Genomic DNA, 14870 nt, shown 5'->3' on the forward strand with positions numbered 1-14870 from the left:
CTGATGTAATGATGGTGTATGACTGGAGTTTGAGAGACCTTATGATCCTTGAAGGAGCGGCAGTAGCGTGTGCGAAACGGAGAGACGCTCTCTGTTTCGTTTATTTCATATCGGAATAAATATTGGTCCAAGCGCTGAATAATTAGGCAAAAATGCTGAGAGAAGGCAGTGAGCTAGCGAAGACTTTGCTCTTACAGGCGCTATTGGACATTCATCAAAGCAAGCCAATTCTGGTTAATATGAAAGAACCTGTAGAACTAGGAACTAGAATCAATGAAGAAGGTCGATGAAATCCGAAGATTCTCAAACAAGGAGCTTGGGCTCACGAAAGAATCAAGGGGGATAATGCTGAAGTCCAGTGAATATTGTGGACCGATCAGAAAGAATCATACCATTATGAGTCGGAAACTGTTGGTTGACAAATAATCCTTTCATCAATGAGGGCATACGTGATAGTTTCTTTGATTACGAACAAGCGGTGTTGCTGAGATTCAGGTCGTCAAGAATTTCAACGATAAGAAGCATTGCCAGTCAACATGTTAAATTGGGACTTGTATTGGAAGAAAAGGTGACTGCGCCTTCCATACAGAAATCTGATAACAGCGTCGAGTTTGGATTGGGTTTCTCAGACGAGTTGCTGAGAACAAGCCTGATGGTAGTGCGGGAATTAACGAAACCATCATGCTGATTTGATACTGCGAGCAACGCAGAATATGCAAAAGGGATTTAAATGCAGATTGCAAACTGCCTGACTTCGACATCAGCTATAAACTGATGACAACAGCATCTATGAGCAACCGAGAGATTAATGTGGAGTTGCTCGGCTGGGGACCAGAAGACTGAATTGAACCTTGTAGCTGTCTAGTGAAAGTCTGTGGACTAGAAGATCATATGTGTAGAGGTCTGGACTGCGTGAAGACACTTGCGAAACAGCACAAGCAATTGAAGATACTGTTTGGAAACACAGTGATGAAAGCTAAAACAGAAACAGAGCTAGTTGCAGACTGCCATAGAGGAACTGAAGTGAATCTAGCGACTGCACTAGGATTCTACAACAAGTTTGGTTCTTTAGAGTCACTATTGAATCTAAAACAGAAGCGTGAGATGGTCACAGCTATCAGTGTAGAAGTATTTCCGGGAGAGTTACACACCAAACAGAAGCAAATTGGAAGATGGAGAGCAGCAATAGAAGTAGAAATGAACATCAGGCAGAGTTAAACTTAACACAGACAGCCTGGAATGCGATACCAAGTAGAATCGACGTTGGCGCCGATGTGCAACAGCCGATAGTCAGTACACTTCGTAGCAGTGGATGTAAACAGTACCAGGTCAATCGTGGATTAAGCCTCCTCAGTGCCAAAAAATGTAAGACTTGCAAGAATGACGGAGAACACTTACGAGTTGATATGTAGGACTTTTGCCGCATTTCCAGGAAGAACAAAGGATGAATCAGAACCGATACTGGGAAAAAAGTGCATGGTATATGCTAGTGGGAACTTCAGTGATTTTGAAAGACACAAACAGAGAGGATCAACAACGACAGATTATAATGCAGTAGACGAGAATGATGAATTTCTCCGAGTAATGGTGGAAGTGGAACCACTACTGGAAGCATCGGGGAAACAAAACTAGAGAAGCGTCATATTGACACATGATGAATCCCCATGCCATTGTTTGCTACAAACATGGTGGTATCCCGGGCGAAGTAATCTGGTGTTGATCTGCGACTCTGGAGAGCTGCTCTCCATGGGTTAACCAGACTCATCACAGCCCTTAAAGATAGTGATAGTTGAAGTTATGATGGCAATTCGATGGCTGGAAGCTCATGTTAAGGAGAAAAAGTGACAAGAAGCACCGAGCAAAGAACAGTTAGAGGAATTGGATTGTCTAAAAGACTTTGAGATCTTTTTAAAGATCTTAAAGATCTTTTTAAGACAATGTGCAAAATCTTGAATATTCCGATGAGAGTGAAGAAAAATGGGCCAGAAGACGACTGATGCCGTGGTTCAGAGCCAACATAACTGCATCGTTGTACGAGTATGCCAAGAAGCATATGTCTAAGCACAGCAGGATGTACAGTTCGTATCAAATGGACATAGGGTCGAGAGCTTTCAAAAGAGCTTTCCTAATGCATCGGAATGCAGTAACAACCGCAGTAAAGAGAACGCTCCACAGCAGATTCTGCAGGATTAGGAAATTAGCGTAGACCCTCTACCTTGTTGCAAACAAAGGGTAGAAGAGCAGATATGTTGGAGAACTGCCTCGAACAGCGTCAGAAAGGCGACCGATGTGTTGCAAGACACTGAAACTGAGAGTGCGGAGTCGATGCCACAGGAGGAGGAGATGGAGCAGAGACAAAAAGCCGAGTGTTAAGATGCAATAAGGAGAAAGATTTGAAGAACTTAGAAACGACGAAAACCGAAGTAGATAAACGAACGAAGGAGTAACTAAAAGGGGAGAAATAAAACTCAAATTTGTTTTTGTGTGAGAAAAACTCAATTTAGAAACCAATTATAATCGAACAAATTGCTAATTCTTTTAAAGTTTCGTAATCCGAATAGCCTGCTTTAATAAAATTGTATTTCTCACGAACCGGTGCAGGCCATGAAAAAATTTGAAATACTTTTTCAAAAATTAATCAATATAGAAAAAAAACTAAAGTTTTTGCCATCTGATTCGTTTTATAGACATCATGAAAATTTCAAACTTTCATAGCTTTCATAATTTGCTAAGCAAAAGCTAAATTTTTCGCGATTCTTTCCGATCTGAACTATTTTCAAGTTTCAAAGAACAAATAGCTTGCTCCAGAAGAACTTCGTTTTCTCTAAGCCAGCTCGCACTCTGAAATAACTCAGGTTTTTTCGGACCTCAGGAATACCTCAGGAATATTTAACTCAGGAATATTTGCAGTTTTTTTCGCTTGATTGTTTACAAAGAAAACATTTGAAAATTTGCCATCCGATTTGCCTCATGGATTACTTTGGAGAGTTTCCAAATTTTGTAGCTTAGAATACTTGCTTAGAAACTTCTTAGCTTTTCGAGAATCGCTTCAATTTGAAAAAGTTTGAAATTTTTTCTAAGCTTCAAAGCATGAATAGCTTAATTAGAAAAGTTTGAAGTTTCCCCAAAACGGTCCGATTTGGTCTGAAACAACTTGAACTATTTCATTATTTCTTAGTTTGAAGGGCTTTAAAAGTAAAACTCGAGTTTTTTGCCATCCGATTATTTTCATGAAGTAACTTGAAGAAATTCAAGCTTTCAGAGCTGGAATCGTTTGCTTAGAAAATCTTGAACTTTTCGCAAAGAAACGAATTGTTCCAAAAACAACTATGATTTTTTCAAAGAAAATTTTTAATCGGATTAAGTTTCAGTCTAAGAAAAAATTGGAAAATTTTCAGTTTTTCATAGTATCAAGAGCAACAAACAAAAGCAAAGAAAAAATATCAGAAGGAAAAGATTTGCTCTATGAATTATGTTGATATGTCTCAAAAATTACTTGCTTATATTGCTTGCGTATCAGCTTTTAAAACTTCTCGCAAAACGATTTGCTCTATGAGATAAGTTAAAATATAAAATAAATCAAGTTTTCTTAGCTTCAATAGTTTGTCCAAGAAAAACTCGATTATTTTGCGACCGATTTGGTCCTGAAAACAACTTGAAGTTTTTCAAATTTTCATTGCTTCAATAACTTCAATACAAAAACTTCACTTTTTGCTATCCGGTTCATGAAATAATTTAAGATATCTCCTCGATTTGGTCTACAACAACTTCAACTATTTCAATATATTAAGGGCTTTAATAGTAAAACTCACGTTTTTTGTCTTTCGATTCTTTTCATGAAGGCACTTGAAGCAATTCAAAGTTTCAGAGCTGAACTGGTTTGCTTAGAAAACAATGAATTTTTCGCAAACCGATTTGGTCTATGAAATTTTCAATTTTTCAAAACGATTTACGACATGGCTTAAACTGAATTTTTTTTGACATTTGATGGTTTGAATAGCTTGATCGGAACAAAAACTAAGTTTTCGCGAGCCGATTGAAAAATGGGATGTTGAATAACTTATATTGGATTTGAACGAGTGATCCTAATTTTTCAAACGCCTGTGTCCTGGCAATAGGCACAAAGTATGAATGTTTTCAGCAATTGAATTCAGCATTTTATGATTTCAGTTAATAATTTAATCAAAACCACTGAAATTGACAGATCAGCAACTTAAGCAAATTTGTATTTTGTCAACCGCACTTGACCGGGATTATTTTCTTGAAATATTTCCAACTATGATTATTGGTTTATATTTTCCTCATTGAGTTTTACGTTAATTTTAATTTAATTCCTTTTTTTTTAATGTTGGAGATTACCTTGTTCAGCTTGAGATCAACAAAATAACTACGTTAGAATCGGCAAAAATTTCGTAACTGTCTCAGTTGCTTTTCCTCCAATGGTTTTAGATATATACAATTGCTGATTTTCTCTGGGTTTCTGTAGACTGTTTTTTGCTTGGAATACGATTTATAACTTTCTGCGGAAGCGAACTGAAAATTCGCGTAGGTTCAAAGCGATAGATTTTTTTGCAGTTTATAGGGCTATGCAGTGTTTTTATTTTAGTCGGTGAAAGTTTCATGAACCTTCAAGGTTATTGAGAATTAAATTTGAACATAGCAAACACTTGCACCAACCGTTGTGTTAATTATTTGTTGAGAAAAGAAATCCAGAATGAAATGAAATCAGGTTAGTTCATGCCATAGACTTGCATAATGGCGCATAATGACGTATCTAGATGTATTGAGCTTTTAACCAATCACAAAAATGTATTTTGCTGTATGACATTGTTTTAACACTCGTACTTAGATGCATGAAAAATCAACTTAAAACAGTTTTTCGCTGTATTGTTATTCAAACTTCATCTTCGGTTTTCGATAATGATAAAATATTTTATCTAAAATTGTCAGGCCCAAACATGTCATTTTTCCGCTCGCAGTGAAGTATTTTTCAATTTTAGGGTAAAGCACGGGTTTTCAATGGCTTAAATGATTCATTAAAATACTATTGATACTGTTTTCTCTAATTCTTTGAATTGTATTGATTTTTTTGCTTTCAAGCTGTGTTTGAGCATTATTGATTATTCCATTTCTAAGCATTGAAATTCATAGAAAGTGTAATTTGAAGAAGTTTTCATTTGGAAAACGCTCAGTTTTTTCTCAACTGCTTCCAAGAAGATTCGACTATTTTGTTCATATTGTCAAAGTTTCGTATATTTAAGCAAAATGTGAGGGAGGTGTTTCTTGCTTGCTAACGAGACTACTGAATGATAACAGCTTATAAAACTTTCTTATCTTAGTTTTTGTGGAAAAATTGAAGCTCAAGTTGATTTCAAAAGAACACTTAGATTTGTAGGGATTAAAACGCAAAATCACAATTTTTGTTCCGACTTTTGATACGAAAGTAACGGAATATTTGTGCTCGGGGTGGGTTTTTTTTTCTTCAGACAAATTTCGACTTTTTAACTAGCCATTTTCGACGGAATTTTTTTTTTATCATTCAAAAGGTATTGTTGTCCTGAGCATAAATTTGAAAAGATATTTCACCTGTGATCATTTTTCATTAAGTTATGAGGGTTTAAAGATTGCCATTTTGGCCATTTTGACCAATTTGGGACAATTAACGCGCGATATAATTCGCGCTCTTAACGCGTAAGCGGAGAATTAATCCGTCTTATAAATCGTTCCAAATTGGTTGAACGAAGCTTATTTGCCATAATTGATTTGTTACAAGGACCGAAATCTCTCTTTTTAAACTTTATATGAGGTGTGGGGGGAAAATTTTCATAAAAAATTTCAAATTTTAGAAAAAAAAATTTTCGTTTCATTTTATTTCATTTAATTTTTTTATGTTATTACTGCTGCTCCATAAACCTTATAGGCAGTCGAAACATTCAGGGCTTCGCCCTGATACGAGCAGTCTTGTTAGTTTTGAAGAAGATTCAATTTTTAAATTACGCAAAATCTAAATCCATCAGAAAATCCCTAATCTTTCTACGTGGAAAACTTCTGTAGGAAATTCTAAAGTGCATCCTTGAACTTGGTATTGCTTAACTTGAATCAATTACAGTGAGATATATGTTCTTCTAATTCTTAGCATAAAAAGTCAGTAAACAAACAGATAATTCAAAAAAATTAACAAAAAATCACAATTTAGCTCAAACTAATCATTTACTTAAATTTGCTCTATTTTCAGAAATTTTTACATTGTTTTACCCCAATGTTTTAATATTAATCATTGAAGATTGTTCACATTTGTTGTGTTAGGTAATCTACCGACGCAAAACAAAATTAGTAAATTTGTTTTCATATCAATTATAAAAAAGTGGCTCATATAAAGGTGGTGCCGTGTGCAATCCGACTGCCTGACTACATACAACAAATAAAAAAAAACGTGGATTTTATTTCAATGTTTTTTGTTAATTTATCCCACGGACGCTATAAAAAGTTCCAAAAACAAAAAACAATTAAAAAGATAAAGTGATGGTTTTTGTGTCGTGTTATACGTTAAAAAAAGAATTATGTACCTCAAAAGCATTTGCAATCATTTAAGAGCCGTTTACATTTAATAAGACAAAATACGACGAAGTATGTAGCGCGTTAACAATCATACATTTAGTCAAATTGGCGCTCTTCAAACCTCAATTTTCTAAATTTTCGAAAAATAAATGGAGGTGAATTCTCAATTTTTATTTGTGCTCAGGACGTTAATAGCTTTCAGCTTACTTTAAAAACTTGTACAAACGTGAATAGTTGTGCAATTTTTCTCTGAAAACCAACCAAACCCCCCCCCCCCCCGGAAGAAGAACAAATATTAGTCGTTTTCATCGAAATAGGAAGAATAATAACTTTTTACAAACTATCTGTTTTGTTGGTAACTTCCATCTGCGAGTCTGAACTACAAATCAAGGGCCAGGAAATTACATCTGGCTGTTAGGTTTTTTGTCCATATAAAGGCTCAAGCGGTTTTTTCTCAAATTCTTTGAAAAATTGACAGCACTTATTTTTGACCGGACACACAATTTATACCTAAGAGATCAAAAAAATCAATAGGCAATAGGTAAAATTTTTTAATAGGTCACATAAAGCGCGTCAGGCGATAACTAAAAAATACAAATTCAGCCCTCACATTAGTAAAGTAAGATTTGATTCAAGGAAACTGAAATTTTTATAGTTTATTAAAGAAGTAGTTTTGATGAAACTCAAGTCAAATATTCAAATAGATGTAAGACGTTAATAAAATTCTAAAAAATATCATTAAATACAGCATTGAGCATACATTTTTCATAATTCTCTTTTTAGGCCTGAACGTCAAACAAAAGAGTGTACAGTGCTGATTTAAATTAACCGGACAAAACGAGCTATACTTCAAATTTGAAACGCGTTTTTCTCAAATTGGGTTGAGTTTAGGTGAAAAGTTATGAAGACAAAAGTTTCCTAAAATTTTAACAGAATTAATATGGTCTAATTTGTTTTACGAAATTCGGGCCATAAATTTTACCCCAAAAATGGGTCGTTTTGGCTTTTCTCAGTTAATCAAAAATTAAGCCCAAAAACACTCAATCGATCACAGACATAATTATATTAAAGTGAGCTCCTTACGTAGCCCAACAAACTTTAAGAAGGGTATCTTCTCCAAAACATTGTATAATTTAATTTAATTTTGTTTGATAGGCAAAAAACGTCGTTTTTACTATAAAAAATACCAACTATTTATTTAAAAACAATTTTTAAACAATTTGCAAACTTTTTTGGAGAATATACACTTCTTAAAGTTTGTTGGGCTACGTAAGGAGCTCACTTTAATATAATTATGTCTGTGATCGATTGGGTGTTTTTTGGTGTTATTTTTGATTAACTAAGAAAAGCCAAAACGACCCATTTTTGGGGTAAAATTTTGGGCCCGAAATTCGTAAAACAAATTACATCATATTAATTCTGCTAAAATTTTAAGAAACTTTTGTCTTCATAAGTTTTCACCTAAACTCAACCCAATTTGAGAAAAACGGGTTTTAAATTTCAAGTTTAACGCGTTTTGTCCGAATAATTTAAATCAGCACTGTATAAGCTTCTCATAGTTAAAACGAGTAACACTTTTTTTTCCTTTTTTTATTTCATTCCGCTGGCTTTATCTCACGATTTTCAAGATTTTGAAGAAAAATTTGAGTAAACCAGCCCAGAAAATGAGACAATTTCACAAAGTAGCTCCCATCGTTACACTCGTGTCGAGGCGTTTCGGTTTTACTAGCTGAGTAACTAGCAATACCATAAACGCACTCGGGTTGAGTTGTTCCACATTTGAACTTGTAGAGAGGTCCCCCATTATCGAAAGTGCATATATTACCCCATTTGATAGCAGGTTTGGTGCAGATATTGTCTTCTCGACACGGAATGTGATTTTCGCCATCAGTAAAATGATAGGGAGTGATTCTGAAGAAGGTTTCTGAAAGCTTATATACTCTTTCCCGGTTCCAAGTACTATAAAGTTGATTAAAGTTTGAATAGAGTACATTTTTTTTCTGAATGTTCAAAAGTTCAACTTTTTTTGATTTTCCAAAAGTGTTTTTTTTTTGGTTTTTCTTACTTTATATTATTGAAGTTTTCACATTGTATCAAACTAATGAATGTTAAACGAAGCTACAGAAGCCAAAAGCGGACTTCGCCAAAAAGTTTTGCATTTGATGTATCATTATCTTGTCCACTTTTTTTGCTTCCTCAGAAAACCTAAAATTTAAATTTGTTCAATAAACAATTACATAACTGCTGACTGGAAAAGAGCCCTTTCAAAATCGGTGACACTATTGGTCCGTTGATAGATCTGTTGGCTTTTCCCATTCCGCAAGTTCCAAAAACTTGTTGAAACCTCTCACGAGGGGGAATTTCATATGGACAGATCGGAAGGTAGAGTTGCTGGAACTCCATAATCGGAACATGCGTTCGTAGAATAGCCAAATCGTTTTTAGGCATAGCGCTTGGCTCAAATCTGGAACAAAGTTTTTTATTAATAAAAAAAATAAACGGTTGATCTCTACTGAAGACAATGCTCCAAACGAAAAGGTAAAGATACCATTTAAATTGGTTTTAAAACTTTCGTTTGTTAGCAATAGGCATAAAAAAACACTAACTGTTTAAGCTTTTGCCTTAAAAAAATTTCAAGTTCTTTTTCAACTTTTTTTTACCGTTCCCAACCACCCAAAAAAATTGTATTTGAACTATCAAGCTGAGAACATTTTAATGTTACGTCACATCAGCAAACATAGCATCAGCGTAAAGCAATGTATTCGACAAACATATAATTATGACGAATAAGATAGAAAATAGACAATTGCGGCGTCAATTATAACAAGATTGAAGAATTCAAAAAACAACAGCAGTTCTGCAAACAAAATTTCACCAGACAACCAGAAAGTTTTCCAGTTTTCCAGTTGAGATAACACCAAAAAAATAATAAATGATAAATATCATTTCGTTAAGTCAAGGGTATTGGCTAGAAGTTTTTTGAAGACCAATGAAATCGGAATGCAAATTGGAGCATGATGGTTAAGGAGAAAAATTTATTTTGCGCATCATTGAAAGAATCCTGAAAAAAATTACCCCTTGATCAAAAATAGGCTGTCAAGTCAACAAAACTCTGGTATTAAAATGACAAGTAAGTAAAGTACCTAAACATCAAATAATTCTGGATTTGAAGAATAACCATACAACCCAATTTTGAAGACGATATGACGATGTTAATACGGGTTGACTCCTCAAAATAAAAAGGCCTAACATACAATTTCATCTGAAAATGCTTCAAAAAATTGTATCAAAAGATTAACTCTCGTTTTACTTCTCGTTTTTTACTTATCGTTAAAATCTTACTTCTCGTTCTTACTTACTTGTTAAAAATTTTACTTCGCGTTTTACTTCTCGTCTAAAATCCAAATAAAACAATTTTGCGGCAAATTTTGTGGCAAGAAATCAATTTTTGCATAAAAACAAACTATAACAAAAATTTTTACAGTAATTTTTTTTTAATGAAGATTGTATTATACGCTTTCTCCATGCAAAAAAACACAATTTAGGTATAAATGTTTCTCTCATTTTTGATCGCAAATTCATTTCTATAGACACATAACCATTTTACGGAAAAAGCTTGCAGACAAAGTTTTTTTTTCTGTGCTTATAATATAGTCCAGTTCATAGCAAAAAAATTAATATCATACAATATTCATTAATGAGTCTGTTTCCAATAAAAATTGTGGTAGGTTTTTTCTAGAAGATATCAAGTTTTGCTTTAAAAAAGACTACTGGTTGTTTCAAATATAAAGTTATTTTTATAAAAGCTTGTCAATTCATAATCGTGGATTCATTTGACTTTAAATTTGGAGGGAAATTGCAAAACTGACAAAAATGTGATTTAAAAAACTGCATTGGTCAGATCAACGTGATGAGAAATATCCGCATTTTTCTAACGTTTCATATTTTTAAGCTGCAAGCACTTCTTTAAATTATTTGTTCATACAATAATGAAAGCAGCGCAGAAGAACAACGGATTAATTGTTTGTTAGCAAAATATCAAAGACAACTAAAATTCGTAGGAGGTTCAGGGAAGACGATGCAACATGCCACTGTACATGGTGTGTTTTAAGTTGGTTAAGGACTAAGCTTAACGACATATTTATAGCACGGCGAAGTCCTATACCCTGGCCACCCCAGAGTCCGGATCTTAGCCCCTTTTTTTGGCTGTGGGGTCATTTGGTAATTGTACATCGTGCTAACCCGCGAAGTGTTCAGGAATTCATTCAAACAGTCGAAGCTGCTAGCAGTACAAAAGCGATCCATAATTGAGTTGATTCAGAAAAAAAATTGAAGAAAAGATTAAGGGTCTCTGTGGCGCAAAATGGCGCCCATTCCCAATAATATTTATAAACAATTTCAGCAGTTATCAAAAACTATGTCTGTTATCTCTCACTTGCTGAAATAATTGTCCATTTATCTTCTCTCAAAAAAGTTATAGCGTTTCCTAAAATACCAGTTTATTTGAAACACCATATTTAACAAAAAAAGTTTATTGTTTGACAGGCAATTTTTCAGAGCAAAACTACAAAATTCATATCAAAAAATGTTCATCCTTGTTTTTTAGCAAATTCGTTTCTGCACTCACAGAACAATTTTACGTAAGCTAACAAAATTTTTTGTCTATTACGTAATCCAGGTTGAATTTTTGGCACATTTATAAACAAATGCTATTCATTTATCCGCAATTAGTGTTTTTTATTTATATATAAACTATATAAACTTGTGGAATTCAAATCATTGATTCACATGGCAATTTTCTAAATGCAGCCCATCTCTACGGAAATTTCAGTTCAAACAGGGTTTTTTTAATGGTTTTTTTTTCAAAAATCCTTGGTCATTGAGTTTTAGAAAAACACAAAATTTCAAAAGGCAACTCAAGGCTTTTCTCTCCTTGGAAAACTTGCTTATCAGATGTTTTCATAGAACAAAGAATTTGCTCATTTTACTTTTGTGATAAATATCATGAATTATCCTATTATCCATTGAAAAGTAAAGAGTGAAAAACAGGCTTGCCGTAATTTAACTTTCTATGAAAAAAATGCTTGTGAAGCTTGTTTCATACTTTCTTCTATGAAAATGTATGAAATTGTTAGATCACCAATTTTTTACTTGCATGATATTGTATAATAATCGTTTTTTCAAACCCTTTTCTTGTGTGATAAGCATTTTTTGATAAGCAATTTTTCTAAGTTCAAAATCCTTGATTGGAAATTGCACAATTGGTCTTTTTTCCTTGGAATAGATTTCCCAAAAAGACTCGGATATATCTAAAAGCAAAAATACATACCCGGGTGCGATGTAGATTTTCGAAATCCAGTATCTTGTTTTTGGCATGTGGGGAAGTGTGAAATCTCCGATGTCCACGTAAAGGTCGTTAGCTGAGAACAGAGAATTTTGAGAATGAGACAACAAGTTTGAAAAGAGACAGTACGCACGGGTGTATTTGACTAAGCTAAATAGTTAAAGTGTATAGATTGGCTTTAAAACTTTTTTTGTAATGATGAGAATCATAAAATTTTTGATGTCCAGGATTAAGTAACAACAACACCCCCCCCCCCCCCAGATTGACAAGTTAGGCTCCACCTTTTGGGTTAAATTTTCTTAACGTGTGTAAAATACTCGATACTGATTGGCTGAAATTTCGAACTTAGAACCAATTTAAACTCTTTGTTACGATGTCATAACTAAAATTTGTTGTTTACTGATTTTTTCATAGCCCTGAAAATCCAGAAAATTAGCTCTGATTCAAAAACAAGTCGGCCCTGACTAAAAAATTCAGCAGTGAGATTATCAGCCCTGATTCATTGATAGTTACAGAAGCAAAATCATGAGCCTGAAACATCTCTGCTATAAGGTAAATTTCGGCGCGGCCGACTATTTTGCGACACCGATGAGTATCATATCAAAGGAAAGTAATTATCAGACTAAAAACTGACTTTCATTGACAAAATGTGACATACAAATGTATATTCTTAATTGTTAGGCAAAATCATACAAAAACAGCGTGAGAAATTGAAAACGATTGCGCAATGCAAAAAAAAAACTTAAGGATTTGCACTAGTAATTCGCTTTTCACTTAAAATTATAAGAATTGGTTCTTTCAAGTTTTTAAAAGCGAATCTTTAACCAGAGTAAAACTCTCGCTCTTTTTTTGATAATTGAGGTTTTTGATAATGTGGTTTTCTATTTTTTTTATGATGAAACTTCTGCGACTCTAGAGAATTGGATTAAAAAAATAATAAAACTTGAGGTGAAATTACCTTGAGTCTTACTTGAACTGATTTACCTTTCTTGTTAACTTGAAAAGACAGTAAGAGTAAATTTCAAGGTACACCTGGAGTAACTTAAAGTAAAACTCAAGATAATTTGACCTCAATTTTGAAATGTCAAGTTGAGGTGACTTAAGGTATTAGTTTCGATAGCCTAATATTTACCTATTTATTTAAGGTAGCCTTTTCAGGTAAACTTGGGGTGACTTGAGGTAAAATTTAAGGTATCTCCCCCACAAGTTTTAGGGTAATCTTGAGGTGAATTAAGGTAAAAGTTCAGGTGGCTTGAGGTAAGGTTAAGTTGAGCACTTTTTGCCTTAACTGTTGAAGTAACTCAAGGTACTTTTAAAGGTAAATTTACACCAGCTTTTTTTTTAGTGTTCGACGCCTGCAAATAAACTTTGTGATAATCAATCCGGTTAAATGTCTTTGACCTCTGCAACTGTTTGTTGTGATAATTGAGCCATGTGTTCTACAAAACAGATTGTGATGAAACTCAGAGTTTTACAAAATTTAAATGTCTTCGACGGCTGCAAATTTTGAAAAAAATTATATAACCAACCTCAAAATCTTGCACATCAATCGGAGTAGTCATTCCTCCGGAAAAAACGACAAAAAAGTCATCAATTGGATTATTTCGATTATCAGAGAAAAAAAATGGCAGTTTTTTTGATGAAGGATATTGTTAATAATCATATATAAATTTTCTGTTTGGATGCACAAAAAAATAGTTAGTTTCATTGGCTCACTGTTGGGAAAAATTTCAATTTAAGAGCAGCAGATTTCTGTTTTCGTATTGTTTTTGCTGATAACTTTTAATCTCGACGATGTGTCTGCCAAAATCGAAAAAGTAAAAAAAAAGATATCGCTATCAGTGCAGCTGAAGAGAAAACGCAGTGATTGAGGAAAATCGAAAAAAAAATGAACACAACTGAAAAATAATTGTATCAAAAACAAACTTACTCAAAACACAGATAAATTCCATTGACATGCTTTCAAAAACGACAGAAATCTATCAATCATTTGCCTGTTTAGCAGTCAATTGTTTGCACGCAAAATTGGTTTTCTTGGTTCAATTCCTAGCAAACTTTCAGGCTCGCAGAGCAAGTTGAATTGTTGGATAATAAATTCATAACGCTTTTGAGCATGCTTTTCAGGTTGAGATTTTTTTTGATACTATCTAAGTGAATTAAAAAATTTAATATGCAACCTGTTATTCAGCATGGTATTTGGCATATGGATCTGCAAGCAAACTAAAAATGTTATCTTTGAACAAAAACTGACATAACTATTGGATAATTAATAACGGATCTTGGAAGTAAAAATAACCTGTTATCTGGAAAAAAATTCCATGTAATGATTCCTTGAAATTAAAATTTAATTCAGTTTTGATACAGTTTTGCAAATGATAACGATACAGATAAGGACATGCGGAAAAAACAGGGCATAAAAACTCTACAGATAAGTTTCAATCACGGCATCTTACACCCTATAATGCTGAATGATGTTGCAAATTGCCATCCAAACTTCACACCAATTGCAATTTGTTTCATATCACTTACAATTTGTTTCAAATCACTTGCAATTTGTTTTGAAGTTAACGCAAGCAAATAATTTTTTTTGAGAATGCTACATCATAGAAAACTACAAAACGACAAAAACTAGTTCGGAAATTATATTTGTGATCTTTTCTAGTGTTGACCTTTTTCTGCTTCTGTTTTTCTTTTTGTTTCATTTTGACCTATCTGCATCTTCTGCCGAAAAAACTCATTTTAAATTACAAGTATCCTAAAAATAGTTTATGAGATATCATTTTCAATAAAGTAGATAAAACAACTGGTCTTTTAATAATGAGCTAATTGTTGAAATTCGGATTTCAGCTTACCTTTATAACGATAAACACATAACGCAGCTGTAAGAATAAATTTTTCTTCAATCACAGTGGCGCCACAGAACAAAGGTGTTAGATACCATCCCATCTGGGCGTAAAAGTACCTCTTG

General features: G+C 33.6%; 1 protein-coding gene and 1 long non-coding RNA gene across 2 annotated transcripts in view; both read right to left on the reverse strand.

The window, feature by feature from the left end:
• LOC134855093 (thyroid receptor-interacting protein 11-like) overlaps window positions 1–6612 on the reverse strand; it is a 172153-nt gene extending 165541 nt beyond the window's left edge. The window contains exon 1 of the mRNA XM_063871476.1: window positions 6603–6612. The gene's annotated coding sequence lies outside the window, so the exon portion shown is untranslated. The remainder of the gene's footprint in view (window positions 1–6602) is intronic.
• Window positions 6613–8825: 2213 nt separating this feature from the next.
• Window positions 8826–14870, reverse strand: LOC134855647 (uncharacterized). Its single transcript, XR_010164523.1, has 3 exons — window positions 14755–14870; window positions 11888–11978; window positions 8826–9022 (listed from the first exon to the last, which is right to left on the reverse strand). It is a non-coding gene; the product is annotated as an uncharacterized LOC134855647 (long non-coding RNA).

This window comes from Symsagittifera roscoffensis, chromosome 10, assembly GCF_963678635.1.
Source record: "Symsagittifera roscoffensis chromosome 10, txSymRosc1.1, whole genome shotgun sequence".
Lineage (NCBI taxonomy): Eukaryota > Metazoa > Xenacoelomorpha > Acoela > Convolutidae > Symsagittifera > Symsagittifera roscoffensis.